The sequence below is a fragment of the Malaclemys terrapin genome, chromosome 2 (assembly GCF_027887155.1).
Source record: "Malaclemys terrapin pileata isolate rMalTer1 chromosome 2, rMalTer1.hap1, whole genome shotgun sequence".
Taxonomy (NCBI): Eukaryota; Metazoa; Chordata; order Testudines; family Emydidae; genus Malaclemys; species Malaclemys terrapin.
In genome coordinates, this window is record NC_071506.1 from 100,551,686 (window position 1) to 100,566,630 (window position 14,945).

Here is a 14,945-nt window from a genome sequence, read left to right on the forward strand (position 1 = left end):
ATGTGGCTAGTAATGAAAAGCCTATAAACTGCAGATCAGCACAAGGCAGCAAAGTGAAAGCAACGGTATCTCCCAAGACAAGCGTAGAAAGATGCAGCAAATATCTGAAGGACTCCATTGTGACTCCTCTCTGTCAGGGAGACTCTCAGAATGTGCCAGTTTACACCAAATGTTGTATGCATAGGCATAGAGGAGCAAGTGACCTATGAGGTAAGTATAAATGGTAAAAACATGAACTACTGGTATATGGGAAGAGAATTTTATGTCTAAAAATTAGAATATAGCACACAAGAGTCACTATTTAAAACAACCAACCTCTTCCATACCTCAACCCCCTTGTCCAAGTTCATACCAAGACCCCTCTCCCAGGGGTGAAAGTAGGCTGGTACGGGTTGGTACAGCATACCGGTAAGAAGCCGGTACCAGCCCATATGCACCGCTTTAATGTCATTGTCCCTTTTGCGTCCCCCAGGCCACCGACAGGGTGGGGCAAAAGGGGCAGCTGCCCCGGGGCTGGCAATTTAAAAGGGCTTGGGATCGCTGCTGCCGCAGTAGCAGCCAGAGCACTGGGCCCTTTTAAATCGCCACCGGACCCCCTGGTGGCGCGGGCCAAGCAGTGTGGATGAGCTGGCTGGAGGAGGCTGACCCCCCAGCTCCGCCCCTTCCGCGGGCTCGGAACCAGCCCCCGTACCAGTAAGAGTTTAATATTACTTTCACCCCTACCCCTTCACCTCTCAGCTAGCCAGGACTCCCCCCACTTCCAATCAACAAAATGGGAAGGGCACAGTGATCACCACTCCTTGACACCTGTTCATAACTCCCTTCCTCCTCCAGGGTTGTGACCCTCAAGTTGAGAACCACTGGTTTAAAATATCAGGGGGTAGCCATGTTAGTCTGTATCTACAAAAACAACAAGGAGTCTGGTGGCACCTTAAAGACTAACAGATTTATTTGGGCATAAGCTTTCGTGAGTAAAAACCTAACTTCTTCGGATGCATAGTCTTTAAGGTGCCACCAGACTCCTTACTGGTTTAAAAGAATGTGCACATCATTTTGATTATCAGAAGCACCCAACACATGCTAAGGTTCTGCAAAGAAACAAGAAAGACACAGGCCAACAATTTCAGCACTAAAATTAAGCATTTAAATAGATGGCCTGATTTTCAGAGATGCCCAAGCACTTATAGCTTCCATTCCTCAGAACCTCAGAAAGTCAGGCCACCTATTTGGTATCCAAATACTATAAGCATCCGCTTTGGAAAAATTCTGGGCACAGCTGATGCCCATCTAAATAAGTATTTAAAAGTTATCTGACATTGCTCTTAATATTTAAAATAACTATGTGGAATATTAGCAGTCCCAACACAATTTACTTTTGTAGTACAAATACAGAGCAATTTATAATCCCTATTCAACCCAGAAAATAACTGACTGATAAACCAATCTGTTTGTAATACCATTAACAGATTCTGGCTTCTCTATCAACAGGGTAATTTGCTGAGACCACTTTTAATCCCTACCACTAAACCATTAATCCCACGATTTCCATGTAGTATTGTTTTCTAACTTTACCCAAGATTTACCAAATAGTTTGTGGCTCATTAAAAACTAGCTGAATAAATAACAATAGCAAAAACACACCTGTTGACATTACAGAATTCAGAGACCGCCATTCCTCTGTTGATCCCTTTAAAAACTGTTACTTTCTAATTGGAAGAAACCATTCAGAAGTGAAGCTGTATATCTGTCAAGTCATTTGACACCTGGTGTGCATTGTTCATGATAACATGAACTCTCCAATATGCTTGGCATTATGAAAAGGAGTGAATTATTTCATCATACCACTTATGGTCATGCCACAGGCATGGATGTTTCTACTAAAATCAATTTCAATTTAATGGGACCAGGGTTATCAACATTAATTGTGATATTTTCTCAAACTGGCATTAAAACATTCCTCTAGTATCACTGTTAATGTCAATATAAATTATGCATCACGGTTCATAGCGTTCACTTACAGAGGTAAAACTCATCTAGAAAATAAGAAAAGGAACCAGGGCTTATCTACATGCAGCATGTATTTATTCTGTCCCTACAGGTTTTCCTGAAAATCAATGAACACACATTTATCTCTTTTTTCCCTTGAAATACGTTGTCCCTGAAATCAACATTAGTATTGCTATTAAATATGGTGTCAACAAGGTATTGCTATTAAACAATGATAGGGAGGACTAAATACAAAACATTGCAAGGGACCAGGTATGAAAATATATGAAACCTGTAGTGGCATTCAAGGAGACATCAAGAGGAACAGATTCTCCCCAGTGCACACCTCAATGGTTTCAAAACAGGAGGGAGGTTGGAAATCTTATTTCACGTTTTATTTTCCTGAGGTTAGTAGAAGTATTATACAGAGCTCTTCCAATGACATGATCTAAGAAATGTAGCATGTACTTACAAATCACAGTACAAATTAATTTATTAAGAGTACAATCTGCAACTACAAGAAGCCAACATATCTTTTATACAGTGCACCATTACGGATATGTTCGAATATTTTTCTACTCAAGCGTATACTTTAAGGCCACAAAAGACCTCACTAAGGGACAGACTATAAGCCCCTTACACATACTGGAGAGCAATTGATTACTCATACAAGTAGTTCCACTTTGGTCAATGGGTACTTATGTACGTAACTAAATGTCGCCAACTCTGACAATTTTATCGCAAGTCTAATAATATTTGGTGTTCCATTAAAGTCCTAATTCTTGGAGTCAAATAACAATAGGAGAATTTCAGCTTTTATTGTAAAAACATCTAGGCCTCATGGCTGCAGTGAAGACAGAAAATGTGAGCCCTAAAGGCTCAAAACCGAGAAAGCAAACAAAATAACTCAAAATGTATTTTCTTTAAAAATAATAATAATAATAATAATAATAATAATCACATGATTTTTAAATTAATCCCATGATTTTTGGGAGGCTGACTGATGGTTTTATAATACTTGGGGTTGGTAATACTGGTCTGCTCACCAACATACATACTTCACAGTCTAGACCAAAGTGAACAAGAATGCACTTTTTAATGTGGGCAGACTATTGGGGCACTAAAACTAAATCTTGCTTAGCATATCCTCAACCATCAAAGGAGCAGCTCTAGTTTCAGCCAGCAGAGACTGCAACATTTCACCCTGCAACTCTTGACACCATATTGTGTCATTGACTATTGTGAATAAGTCTTCCCACAAATCATTTCAACATTCAGAGCTGGATTATTTTTAAGGAAATTATTTGAGAATAAAAAAAAAAAACGCTTACTCATTAACCTAGTATCATTGTAACAGCAAAGCACAACTGTTAAACACAGCGTTCCATTGCACAACCTTAAAAGCATCATTTACTGTACTAGATTTCAGACAAAGAACATTTTGAAGTACTGAAATAAATCAAAACTTAAATGCATCTCCTAGTCAGTTCATACAATATGGGTTAAATGCTACCATATGGTGAAGAAACACACATGTTGCCCTTTTAAAACAAAGAACATGAATAATTTCCTTTAAAAAAATCTATTTTTAACATGACAAGCACGGAAAATGTTTTCAATTTTAACTATAATTGTGATCAAGACACATTTTGGAAAGTGTCATACTACTGGAAAAAACTCTGAAACCTGAGGACTGTTTTAAATCAGGGTTGATAAATAAATTAAAAATAAAAACAGCACCTCAATTTCCATCAGTCTGTCACAGTATGTCCCCAAAGCTAACACCATTTCCCTGCTCACCATCCTTTTAAATGAACAAAGGGGAAAAAATTAATAATAGTGCAGCCATATCAAGGAGCCTGATCTAACATGAGCAAAACTGACGTGCCAACTCAATAGCGTTCCTTTTACTTTACCTGTTGGAAAAGAAAAATATGTACTTGTGCCTTGAAAACACTAAAATACATTAGTAGGTCTTATATTCAGCAAACATTCAGATCCAGAACTGCCTGATGCATAGATCTTTCATATCTTCTTTACATTCTTTTCAGTAATTTCATGAAATATATTATTTTGTTAGCTACAGACACACAAAAAAAGACTGAAGCAATCTATCAGAATGAATATATATGAAATAGATGTAGTGTAACTGGAGTAAATGCTACTGGTTTTTCTAAATTACCTGTATCCAGCCATTACCCTGTGTGTTAAGTATTTGTTTTCATCACTGTAGTATATACTAAACATGTCTGAATTCTAAGAACAGTTGCAGATTGTAATTGTACATGCTTTGTAGATTCCATTTGATTTTGGAAAAAAAAGATTAAAAGCTAGATCACTTCAGAAACTGCCCTTAAAAATTTTGGGAGCCACAAAATTATACTACAGTACTTTGAAATTTGGAAATATGATGGAGGAAAACATTTCCTTCTAGACATAAGCATGACAGCCACCATGTAGAAAGGAAAGCTCAAACGCCAGACAGCAAGATGTAAAGAAAACGGACAGATAAGAGATAGACAATACACATTTCTTAGAGATCTGAAATGTATTTAGTAACTGTATCAACTTTAATGAGAAGCTAAGCACTATGTGCCAAATTGTGCTCTCACATACATCAGTGTAAATTCAGAGTAACAATGGATAACAATGCTGGTATACATGACAGGAAAATTTGGGCTATGGCTTCTATATCCGTCTATAGTAAAATGTGGACTTTGTTAAGCAAGTGTTAAATATAATATTCTACTGATGGTACTAATTCAACTATTTCCAACAAGTCATCATTTTAGTGAAAGGTTAGCAAAAATCAAAATACTTTTGAAATACTCAGCTCAACGTAAGTAATTCTGAATCCATATTAAAAGTCTCTGTTAATTCTTCCCATAAGGTTTTAAACAATTTAGACCACTGAATTCATTAACAAACCTAAATATGTAACTTTATCATCATGTAAATAGACAGAGTTTGCCAATATCCCTTCAAAACATAGTAACACATGCATAATATCCTGAGACTGTTTGCATAAGAACTGTTGTTGTAAACCAGCTTCTGGAATGTAGGGAGAAACTGTTTATAGGAAATGTGTACCAATTTTGATGTAGCTCTACTGATACCTGAGTTAAGGTGTAAACAGCAACAGCAAAATTAATCATCAATGTTAGGTAATCATCATCAGAGGCCTCAGACAGGAAAGCAAGTTTAGCAAGCCAAGAGACAGAACATTTGCAGGATTACAGTCAGGTAATGAAAGTAAACATGCACTCAAGTACTACAATACTAATGAAAGCTGTGGCAATGTTAACTACTTGAACCATGATCCACTAGTACATTTTAGAGCAGGTTCAGTCATACCAAAGTTATTAAAATCATTTCTGCTGAGAGTATTTTTAGTACAAATCTTGGGAAAGGGAGGGTTCCATTTTTTTCTTTTAAGAAATTAAGGGCTAAATTCTGCTCTCAGTTATGCCCATGTAACTCCAGAGTAACTGCATTGATTACAGTGGAGTTACTGTGCAATTACAGTGGTGTAACCAAAAACAGAATTTTGCCCTAAGTGACTGAATCATAACAGCTTTATCCTAGCACTGAAATGTATAAACATTTACATCATGTAAGATGTCTGCTTTGAAAAAGGAATGTTGCTGCAAGGTTCAAATATTTATATTGCAGATGCCTAATCAAATAAATTTGACTTTCTGCTGTTTTTTGCCATCCAGTCATTAATTATCTGGATGCAGTTTATGGCTATAGAAAAAGTAAGTTAAGATAGCTCATAGTTTCCAATCTACCATGGTTCCAAACAGTTGGAATCTCCGCTATTGAAATATACAGAGCACAATTTTACCCTGAGATACACTCATGCAACTCCCACTGAAGTCAATAGGCGCGGAGGACATGTATACCAGAGGACAGCACTGAGCTCATAGGCAAAAGCAAGTATAAAAAGGCTCATACATTCTTGCCAAACTGACAAACAGTGCACAGTTATGAAAAGAGCAACAGTGGGGGATTTTTTTAATGCCATTTCTGGTAGAAATCTAATACATGTTCATCCTTAAAACACATACATCTACACATTCACACTTGTGTCTTAAAAATATAAACAAGCACATTTTACGAGTTAAATGCACAGGCTCAGGCAAGTTTCTTCCTGCTATATGCAATCAGTTTGTATTTCAGCTTTCTACTGTTATGGTGTTAAGACATAATGCAGTTGGACACCCTAAACACAATTTTCCAATCTGAGTATGGGATCTACAAACTTGAGCCAAGCTCCTTTAAAGACTTACACACTTGCTTTTTTTTTTTTTTTTCTATAAAAACACATTATGAATCATCCCAATTAAGTAAGTGGTGGGTAAAGTTAAGGGTATAAGTACGTCTCTGCAGTATTGGGGCCCTCCAAAGCTATTACTGACTTTAGTGAGCTTTGGATCAAGCCCTTAATAAGTATGGTCATTATATTTTCTTCCACAAGGGTAGGGGGAAAAAAATCACAGTGTAAAAGTAATCGGGTTGGATCCTCAGCTGGTATAAACTGGTGTAACTCCAATAAAGTCAATGGAGCTACATGAATATACACCAGCTGAGGATTTGGCCCACTGCACTTAATGGCCTTAAGAAAGCTAAATAAACAGACTGCCCAAAGTTTACAAAAGTTAGCATCTACATCATTCATCTGATTATACTCCTCCAGTCTGTCCTACTTCATGCCATCAAATGTATGCCACACAAACATCACCAAGAAAGTATAATTTTAACGGGTTCTCATTTTTCACTCAAGTGAGGCATATCGGGTCCCCTTCCTCCTTCTCAAATAATTCTTGGGGGAGGGGGGAAGAGGAGTCTCTATGTTTGCTGGAGTAACACTCAATGGAGAAAAGTTGCTGCTAAGGGCAGTTTGACAAGCAAAGAACATTTGGAATGATGACAATCATTTTTATCTGTTCACTGACTATTCCTGTGATGATAACTGGTCTTCTTAGATCTTGGTGATGGCACTGTGCTATGACTACTTATAGAAAAATAAGATATAGCTAATTTTTTTTAAAAGGTGATATTCACTGTGTTGGGAAACTTTAATCTATATAAGTTAAATGTCACTGCTGTAACCCCATTCCAGGCAGCAAGTCAGTTATTGAGGTCATAACAATAGATAGCATTAATACTAGTGATGTAAACTATTTTCATTTCCCCAGACTACTGAGTAATAATCAGTCATATTTAGTGAGAGACTGCAGCTCTTGATGCATATTGTTTTAGTAATGTTTAGCAATTTAAAAGGTCACGATGAGCTATAAAACCTCTTAGAAAGAAGCTATGCTAATTTATGGCACCACTTCTTTGTTGATATACAACAAGTGTTGGACACCCATCTGTTATATCAGTCAGTGTTTTAAGACCGTTATTTAAATTTTCTTTCTCAGATTTTTTTTTCTATCAGCACTGTTCAACTACTTCATATTAATGCAATCTGATCATAGTTTTGGGTTTTATTTTTTTCATTAGTAATGCAGAATATGTCTTGCTAACCAGGATATCACATCATTGGACTTTAAAGGATCAAGGCCCTGCAAATGAATTCAGAAGAGGATTATTAGATACAACTGAAAGAGTCTTTTATAATGTCTGAGAACTAGTGAAGGTATACATAATACCACTATTTCAAAGTAAAACAAATATACATGCAGATCACTTTATTACACAGAGCTTATTCAAGATGGCTATGGCAGTTATTCTTGTGAAACTAAAGATGTCTCCTTGAATAACTGAACTGTAATACTAATTACACCACAGGTGTTCCTATACAACTTCAGCTTCCAGTTTTACTAGAAAAACCTCAGATAAATTCCATTCTTTATCTCTTCTTGCCACCTGACAGAGTACATTCAATTTCATATATATCTATATCTATCTATACACACACACACAAACAGAAAAGCATAAACAGGACAGCTTATTTCAGGTTTTGTTTTGACACAACTGAAGGACATGTTGACATAAAACGAAGCAACACTACATAAATGAGGGTTGTTGTTTTTCCACAGCAACCAAAACATATGTATGATGCCTATGTTACCTTAGCATCAAAAATATTTAAATAGCTTATACAAGTATTTATCTGCTACATGAAGAACAGTTTCATTTTGATTACTGTACAGACAAGATTTTACTGGGGAAAGGAACATAATTATTGCCTTCAGCCTGAGAGAACAATTTTAAATGGTATTTACTTCACATCTATGTGATTAATGGACATTACTACATGAAATGAAGTACCTTTGTTTTACTGTGATATTTTGGAGTTAATAGCATTTAAAAAAATTGATCCCACTTTTAATTGTCTCCTGGGCATTCCAGCTACAGAACACTTGAAAACGAACTATAAAAGTCCTCCCTTCACTAATGAGAAAGTGACACCATAATATTGAAAGATAAAGATTTTCTGTGACTCACTCATATAGTAGAATTAATCAGTACTTGTGTCCGTTCATCTGTGTTATCAGAGAGATTTTTTAAAAATAAAAAAAGCCCAACAGTGTAATGTGAACGCAGGAAAACTGCAATTCAGCTACCATTCTTCCCCTTTGTTTTGCAGAACTACACTGTATTAGTGCCTTATCCCACGCCCAGAAATACATCTGGGTTCCTTGCAAGCAAGTTTCATCTGTCCACAGACAGAGAGCGATGTTTCTCTCTGTTTCACCCCCTCCTCCCCATCCCCTTCTCTCAAGCTTTCCAAATCGATACATTGTCAGGAACAAACTCCCTCCTTGCCATTAGAACAAACTGCCCCTCTTGTCAGCAACACCAAGCCGGTTTGAATACTTACGTAATTATTTCTGGGCACGCCACGCCTTGCAACAAGTCCCCCCCCCCCCCTGCTTTCCCTTCAATAATAACAAACTGGAGTTTAAAATAGAAAGTAAATTACCTTGCACGCCACTATGCTTCACCAGCAACGAGATCCCCACGTAATCCAATAGGGCAACGCTGGGGCCGCCTGAGCTCAGTTGCCCCCTCCCTCGCCTCCTCAAAACGTTCCTCCTCCATTAATTGGGCCTCCCTGGATCTCTCCGCGCCCCCCCCCCAGTTGTGTTTTCCTCCCCTCTCGGCGCCTGTGTCTCTTGACAGATCCCTGCCTGCCTCTGCCTTTGTTAAGGGCTAGAAGTTGAGGGGTGGCTGTTTCCCCTCTGCCTCTTTAACTTCTTGTGTTACAGTACATGGCTGTGACGTCCTGGCTACATTATAAAGGCGGACAACTGAATGCAAGAGCTGCCCGAGCCAAACTCCTCCCTGCTTCCCTCCCTCGGCACTGAACACACAGCAACAAGCTGCTGCTGGGGTTGGCCCGCTCCCCTCGTGCGGCCAGCCCAGGTACAAACCCGCCCCTTCTCTCTCTCACACACCTTCCAGCCACATCAGCCCTGCAAAACCACCTCTACCACAGCAACCAATCTGAAAGCCGTTGCATTTTTTGTTGCATTCGTGTTCTGCCTCCTCCAGGCGATGCAGGCTATTAATGCAACACAGGAATACAACGGTCAAGACAAAGTCGAGCAATTCCCTTTCCCATTCCAACAAACCTCTCTGAAAGCACCAGACCCACGGGGTTGGGGAGAAGAGGAGGGGCACAAAGGTAATCTGGTATTAAAATAGGCTGAATAGGAGTAAAAGTCTTCCACGCTGTGTTGTTCAGATCCGTTTTTAAATTAAGTTACGCTCTTTTTTTTTTTTTAAGTTAAATATGTGGCTGCCAAGTCGAGTTAATGAAAAACCCTTTGGTAGTTAACTCATTTAGTGTAGCAGGCATGAAATAAAGTATGTGGCACAAGGCCAAAGAATAAAGGCTCCTCTTTGGACATCCTCTGGGCTCCGTCTACAAGGAGTAATTCTGGCCATCTCCGGAGTGAATTGGGCAGTTGTTTTATACAAAAGGTTGCATTTAGTCCTTTAACTGTCCTACCTCTAACCCACCCATCCTTTTACCGTAATTATACAACATAAGAGCTCAACAGATAAATGACAATCCACCCTTAAGCACAGAAAATGCTAAACTCTAACTGAAGGTCTGGATCACTGCACTTACAAGTAGCACATTCTTGATACACCAAACAAAAATAAAATTATAACATCAATATTTGGAGTGAAGCTGGGGTAGAGGATTAACTAAGCACAAAACCTGGTATGGTTCATGACAGGCATTCCTTTACTGAATGTGCCTATTGTGTAGTCTAGAAATGACCATTATTCATAGAGACTGTTGGTCAGCAGCATTTTTATTCTATTAGAGCAATGAGCTTTAAATTCAAGGATTTGCACTGAACTAAATAAATATTTATCCCCTCCAAAAAAAAAAAAAACTTTACAAAAACTTCAAAAAGTTTGAAACATGATAATTTTGTTTTACTTCCCGGTATGAAAGACCATTCTAATTTTTCAGCAGCAATCTCCTCTGAAATCAATGAGGAATTCTGTCTAAAAATCGATTGCTCCATAGGGCCCAAAGTGATTTTCATAAGAGCACTCTGCAGTCACTTTAAAAAAATAATTTACTGTGAAAATTGCTAAAACAACGATGACCTGAGAATGGGTGTAACTCTTGGACGTCAATACACCATTTGCCTCACATGGGTATGACTGCAACACTGTTGTAAAAATATAGCTAGAGATCATTTTATATTTCTTCTCCTCCAGCAGGTCTCAACTTGTTACTTGAAATCTTCTCATATGCTGACTCTTTACATATTCATTATTATGGACCTACCAGAGGTATATGGTTGTCTTGTATGAGATTTGATGTACCTATGCAGATTTCTATCTATACAAACACACACACCAAGGTATGTGTAAATAAATAAAGCAGCCTGGTTCTAGGTCTGAGTAGTAACACAAATGCACTCAGTGCTAGGGAGAGGAAGAAGTGGCGATTGGAGGCTTGGGCTGTCAATCACAGTTAGGGGGTAGGCAGATGCAAAGCAGAGAGCTACTTTGCATCGGCGTTTCCTATTCTTCTTTGCCACTGTCTCAGTTAATGACAAAACAACCCCAGAGCTTAGGAAACTTAGCCATTTGCACGGAAAGAGTTGGTGTCCTTTAACAATACTGGAGATGGAAAACATTCATTACTGCTTCAGTGGGGGAGGAGGAGATGGAGAACATTTAGCAATAAGGAACGGAAAGAAGAAGAAAGGGGGGTGGGAGGAAGAGGAGGGAGAGTTGTGCCTCTCCCTAAAAAGGGACTTTGACCTTACAATGATCTCCAAAGGTCTCTGAATTAAATATTTGTATCACAGGTCAGATTATAACACACACGGACTGTATCTAACTCATTAGTCTAAATTCATTATTTAATCATGCGCCCAGCAGTCGTATTTCCTTAAGAAAGGACTGACCTATTTTTGGCTGTAGATAAACGATCATGTTAACAGATGTTAATCTTATAATCTGTTTTTCCTGTAAGCACTTCACATACCCGCATTTCAGACATTTAAAAAAAAAAATCTTTCTCAAACGACTTGACGTCACGATTCCGTTCTTATAAAAATCTTGCAATGGTTTCAAAGACATTAAATCTTTTTCACTTTATAAATGCTGATTTGTTCTGCCTCAACTCCCACAGGCTTTTATTTGCATTTCAAATTCCACAGGTTACACCAGTCGCCTTTTCAGAAAATGTAAACCAACAATAAGGCAGCAAATATGGGGTTGGGGGTGGAATCCTGCATCTGGATTAAATAAAGACCAGGGTTCATGTTTAGGAAGAAGTCTGAACAAATTTATTTTTGAACATTTAGTATCCAAGTGTCTCTTTAGCTATATGCGTAATGGACATAGACACACAATGCACATTCCCCAGAAGATACTTGTCTACTGCTGGGAGCTTATTAACGCTCATAACAAATCGTGCTGACTCCTAACCAGCACCTTTCAGTTTAAAAGCCAGGGTTTCTCGGGAGTAGTTAATTGCAGAGGTTAGCTGGTCTTAGAGCAAAAACAACAGGGTGACTGTCATTCTACATGAGCTTCCATACACATTCAGCCTATGTTAATATCCCAACTTGTTCTCTTACCACAAAGTTTAGCCAGACAAAGTTTCTTAAACTTGTCGAAGCATCTTAATTCAAATTAGGATCGCAGCTATTTGGTATGCTAATTCTCACTGGAGATAGTGGGAGGAGGAGGGGGGAGGAGGAAAGCTTTTATCGCACAAAATGTCTGGAATTGCATTATTTCTACTCTTCTTTCTCTCTGTCCTTTTTAAAAATATAAACATTAAACTCCCTCTCCCAACCCTACCCGCCCCCCATGGGCTATTTTCATCTTCTGGAAGTAATTGCTACACATTGTCCTTCAAGCCCTTCTCAGCGTTCCAGTGTCTATTCGTGAATACTTGTTTTCCACCCCCACCCGCCCCAACTTCCTTTGATAAGCTGTATACTTCTTTTAATGTTTATCATTCAGTTATATACGCGCAGCTGAAGGGAGAGCAACTAAAAAATGAAGGGGAAACACACACATATACACACACCCCAGGCATCAAGCATTTCATGCATATACTGAATCAATACTACCCAGCAAAAACCCTTAATAATTTAAGTAGCGACTCGAGGCTCGAAAGCTTGAAGTCCCATCACCCACCTTCATTAGCCAAAGCATTTTACTTTAAAGTAAGGCAATTTGTTCTTTGTTTCTTCATGGATGAATATAGCATTCAAGCTCTCTCTCTCCGCTCCCCCCCCCCCGCCTTTGACGAAGTGTACAAAGCCAAAAGGCTCATACAGCCCATAAATTCCCCCAACAGCACCACCACTGCAGTAACAATGATCTCTTTCTCGGCAAACAGTACAAAGTTACCATTTTTAAAATCCCTTAAATTACAGAGTAAGACTAACCATTAATTGGGAAAGCGAAGTTTTTCCCACGGGCGTATTAAGAGGATCCACATCCCCCCAAACCGCCCCCCCCTCAAAAAAAGAAAAGGATCCTACGGAGATTTTGCCCCACTCCACCCCACCCTGTGCCTTACCTCGTTCGCGTAAGGTAATATTATTTGGGAAAGGACACACAGACAAACAAGAATCTGAAGGTGAAACCATGCGCTGAATGCAATAAGGAAAGAACTGCACATGATTCACTGCGCCAGCTCCACTCCTGCGGACGGGGGGGCGACTTGCAAACCCTCTATGCCAAGCCCCAACCCAGGGGCCCCTTCAGCGCCAAACTTTCCCTTGCCCTTTGGCCAGCCGGGGATGCTTTGACTACCAGACCAAAGATCGAGCGTGGCTTTGGAGAATCCTGGTTGTTTTTCGTTGGCTTCCTCCAATGTATAGGTTGATGTCTTCCCCCAGATGGGAGAATGGTCTGTCCTATATTAAATGCACACACTATCTACTATTGTCTCATCAGCAAAGTTCTGGTACAATGCGGGGAAAGTCTAGATGCTCGAAATGAGTCATATACAAATAATTATTCCACTAATAGGACTGAATCATTATCAGATTTGTTATGTATCTCACCTTCTTTCAAATGACTGAAACATTCAAGAGCTGAATTACTGGAAGCTATCATAGAAGTGGATGTGTGTGTGTGTGTGTATTGTTTTGTGTGAAAAGTTATGTTTGTGCAAACTATTATACACTCCCCACATATATAAGCTCTGAAATGTAAGGGCTTGGAGTTGCTCCAGATGCATTTATATTAGAAACATCCTTTTTTTAACTCCACTGGTAAAATATTTATAGATTTATTCAAATGCACAGTAACAAAAACATTAAAGTCCTCAATCAAGATCAAAGGGTAATGGTGTTCAACAGTTACGCTGGAAGAGTTGAAAGAGCTCTGAGCAAATCAATCTGCCATATGGCTTTTAAAAAAAATAATCCACTCATATGTTTGAAAAGTTCAAACTGTATGTATTTTCCTGTATGTTTGCAAAGCTCAGTTTAATCACCCAAAGTATGTGTGCCATAGGCGATTGGAATATGTTTAGTCTATGACTGGAAACCCTAAATTAATCTTCTGAAGCTTGGTGCTAGACTTCTAGAGTGTGTTGGGGGTTGTGAGTGCTTGCTTTTTGTTTGTTTGTTTGTTGTAATAATCATGACGATGTAGAATTGCCATGCTGGACTTTTGAGGCGGGTTAGTATTATCTTTACATCCCAGAGCTTTCCTTTTCTGCCATGTTTCACCTAGGAACAACTAGCAGTTAAGAGGAACACACTGTCCAAACACCCCGAACGTGGTTCTTGCCAGACAATCAAGCTCTGCGCTTGAAAACGGTTACCTAGTGCTGTGGTATTTGTGCACGCAACGTTTGACTTTGCTGTGTCACCCCTCCAACTTCTTGCACTTGCGACAGAAACTACTACCGACAGCTTCCAAAATGTACGATCCTGTTCTGAACCCCTACAATAGTCAATGGTTATTACCAGAGGACTTGGAATAAAGAAAAAAGGGAGGGAGGGGGCAGCAAGCAAGAGAGAAAGTTTGTAATGAAGGATACACGAATCATAAAATGTAAGCTATGTGTGATTAATGATCTGCACTAATTTGAATAGCAGGCATGTTAAAGGTCATTGACAATTGTTGCTGGTTTCAGCATGAATGCCTGAGTGGGATGTATTTTGTTGGAACAATCAAATTTCATTCTAATTCACAGAAAAATATTAGGTATATGCATAGCTTGTCTAAATACACAGAAAGGACACTTTTTAAAATACACTTAGCCTATACTTCAGAAGCAGTTTCTTCACCTTAATGTAGTGTTTTGAAATGCTTTCATCATGGTAGATAATCTATATTCCAAAGTCTGTGTTTTCTTCCTTATGCTTCCTAACCTTTCCTACAGATTTTTTTTTTTTTTTAACTCAAGGCCAAATTCTATTCTCAGTTACTCCAGTTGCTGTAAGGACACTGACTTCGGTTTTTCCAGATTTACACAAGCATAGATAAGA

At 38.8% G+C, this 14,945-nt stretch overlaps 1 protein-coding gene across 2 annotated transcripts in view; it reads right to left on the reverse strand.

Moving 5' to 3' along the window:
- Positions 1-13,089, reverse strand: part of ZNF516 (zinc finger protein 516) — a 134,582-nt gene extending 121,493 nt beyond the window's left edge. Inside the window, exon 1 of one of the 2 annotated variants that reach the window (XM_054018971.1) lies at positions 13,019-13,089. The gene's annotated coding sequence lies outside the window, so the exon portion shown is untranslated. Of the gene's footprint in view, positions 1-8,923; positions 9,218-13,018 lie in introns of those variants that run through there. The other variant, XM_054018970.1, reaches the window with a different exon arrangement.
- Positions 13,090-14,945: the final 1,856 nt, after the last annotated feature.